This window comes from Adiantum capillus-veneris, chromosome 6 (assembly GCF_014529385.1).
Source record: "Adiantum capillus-veneris isolate H3 chromosome 6, ASM1452938v2, whole genome shotgun sequence".
Taxonomy (NCBI): domain Eukaryota; kingdom Viridiplantae; phylum Streptophyta; class Polypodiopsida; order Polypodiales; family Pteridaceae; genus Adiantum; species Adiantum capillus-veneris.
The window spans coordinates 103,202,583-103,205,723 of NC_140936.1; the positions used below are offsets into that span (position 1 = coordinate 103,202,583).

The following is a 3,141-nucleotide window of genomic DNA, read 5'->3' on the forward strand; positions in this document are numbered from 1 at the left end:
TTTTTTGTGAAGGGGTCCATAACAATCATGATTAATGGAATTTTATGTTTTAATGTAGCCCACGATCATTGTATGTGTTTTGCACAAGTGACCTTTTACACCTAGACTACCTCACATGCTTTGATGGTTGTACTCGATTTTAATTATGGCTAGATATCTTTAACTTGTGTGCTCCACAAATTTACACCCTGGAAATTGAGCATGCAACCTCACAGGCTACACAAGCTCCAATCAAAGATGTAATGTGGAGAGAGAGAGAGAGAGAGAGAGAGAGAGAGAGAGAGATTTCATTATTGTCCTACAAGGTCCTAGTGTGGGCTGTGTAACTATAAGTGACTTCTGACGTCAAGAATTGTGGAAATAAGTGTTGCAATAGAGCACATCGTGGTTAGAAGAGGAATGTGTGTCAAAGAGGAGAGGAGAGATTTTAGCGACGAGGGAACATTCTGGGGGGGGGGGGGGGGGGGGGGGGGGAGAGAGAGAGAGAGAGAGAGAGAGAGAGAGAGACCCTTCATGGTGATATTCTAGAAAAAACAATGTTTTAACGTTGCTATCGAACATGTTGCCCACACCACCATCAAACTTGTTGAGGGTGGCAAAATCTCAAGGGGGCAATAATAAAATTGGGAGAGCGATGGTTCGATTAGGACACCTATCCTTCTTATGGAGAGGATGGAGATTTTAAGTGCTGAAGCGCCAGAAGGAGATGGAACTACGCACTTGATGAACTCCATCAGTCCACGCAAGGGAACCGAAAGAGAGCGCCGCTTTTTGTGGAAATACGAACTCTTGAGCCTCTGCTCTAAACGTGATAGAAAATGAGATCTTTTGACCCACTCTCTCAAAGAAGAGCTTGTTGGGCATCACCACAACACTCACATTTGTAGGACTCTTTACTATTGCTGTGTATGCAGAGCTAGCTATACCCACATTTGTTAGTGTCCTTGTGAATGTAGCCTCAAATGCGTTGCCCTTATTCTGATTATATACTACGCTGAATGAAGGGTAGTTTAAATCGCCCGCCTTGTTTGGACTTCTTGCTCTATTGCAGATACCTGCACCCACAAATACACCTATCATCGCTTCTGTATAGTTTTGACTACACAGAAAATCGGTATAGTCTTGGGTGGTTATGTCATAGACCAAGCCTGGCTTGAATGCCATGCTCGGATCGATGTGGCCTGCACCGTAAGCAGTCGGATCTGCCGCGGTTCCAGTCCAGGCATCTGCTATTGCCAATCCTGTGTTGTCCGTTACCTTTGCCGTTGTCATAAGTGCGGATCGGATTGCTGCCGGGCTCCATGTGGGATGTATAGCCTTGAGAAGTGCCGTCACACCTGCCACATGTGGGCATGACATCGACGTGCCTGAGACGATATTGAAAACCTCTCTCCTTCTGTCTTCAGCTAATCCTGAAGGTGCTTGAAATCCTGTCCATGCGGCAAGGATGTTGACGCCAGGTGCAGTGATGTCAGGCTTCAAAATGTCCGGAGCAATGAGGTTAGGACCGCGTGACGAGAATGCAGCCATCATTGGAGCTGGCCTAATTCCAAGTTTAGTTCCTAGAAACTGTACATGAGCTGTTGGATTGTTGGTTGACTTGATATATTGCAAGATCTCCTTCACCGAAGAGTGCCCAACCAAGGTAGCAGGGAGAATGTGGTGACTTAAAGAGGTGAGGTCCTCACCTTTGGAAACACCATTGCCGAGAATCATGCCGATGCCACCAGCTTTAAAGACAGCAAACCCCTTTGCTTCCTCATTTTTTCCATCATGATCAACACATAGCACTATCTTCCCCTTGATGGCATCAGATGAGAGCACATCTGAAGACATACACTCCCGGGCAAGGGATGCATTGCCACCCGGTACCACCACATCGCCTGCATAGACCAGTCGTAGCTGCTCATGTGGGTCATCTTTTACTTTGGTATGCCAAAAGGACATGCCCTTATACTGCTTCCCATTCCCCAAGATGACTGGGGCGGGGAATTCTCTGTCAACTGAGCTTGCAGCGATACTGAATATCCATGGAGCAACACTTGTAGTGCTTCCAAGTGTTGGTCCAGCATTACCTGCCGAGCACGATGTAATAATCCCCTTTGCCATTGCTGAGAATGCACCTATCGCAATCGCATCTTTGTAGAATGGGTGTGCTATTGTGCCACCGATAGATACAGAGATAACATCCACACCATCAAGAATGGCAGCATCGAACCCCGCAAGAATATCAGAGTTAAAGCAAGAGGAATTCCAACAGACTTTGTACATTGCAATGCGTGAATGTGGTGCCATGCCAGAAGCGGTGCCAATCGCAGCACCAGAGAGGCTAGCATCAGGTACAAACATGCCAGCGGCAATGGAGGATGTGTGCGTACCATGCCCATGACTGTCTCGGGGGGATGGGAATCCGACAAGCGAGCCGGAAGCCGCAACCTTAAAGCCACGAACGAAAGTGCGTGCACCGATGAGCTTGCGATTGCATCGGGAGGAATTGAAGGAGGGGGATGATTCACAGAAGCCTTTCCACCGGGGAGGCACAGGGGAAAAACCGGCATTGTCACGGAAGCTGCTGCGCTCCGGCCAGATGCCGGTGTCGAGGAGGCCAATGATGACATCGGCACCATGCTTACTGGCAGGCCAGATACCGGCAGCGGATCCGATGGGAGAAGTTGCAAGGCTGAGGAAAGCAGGAGTGCGAGTGGTGAGGATCTCGACATTGCTGTCTTCGAAGGCGACCTCGATGGAGGCGATCTGGCGGAGCTTGCGGACTTCGGTGGCGGTGAGAAGGGCAGCGAAACCTTGCATGGCGATCTGGTAAGAGTAGAGCAAGCGCTCTTCGGCACTGGAGGGGATGGAGAGGCCGAGAGCAGAGGCCAGGAGAGAGAGGTGCCATTGGTGGAGAGAGGCGAAGCGAGAGGGCTTCTTGTTGGCGGGCACATGCACAAGGTACGTTTGGAGAGAGGAGCGATTAGAGGCTGGCGAAGGAGCTCCCTCTGCAGGCTTAGCTGGTACTGGGACTTCTTCAATTATCCCACATACAATGTTGTTGCGACCAACGTTGAGTAGCACCACTACAATATAAATATAAACCCACAGTCCCATGCCCATTTTGGCCCCCCTAGGCCTCATGCTTCTATC

At 49.3% G+C, this 3,141-nt stretch overlaps 1 pseudogene; it reads right to left on the bottom strand.

The window, feature by feature from the left end:
- Positions 1-545: 545 nt before the first annotated feature.
- LOC147456002 (subtilisin-like protease SBT1.8 pseudogene) lies at positions 546-3,141 on the bottom strand (annotated as a pseudogene).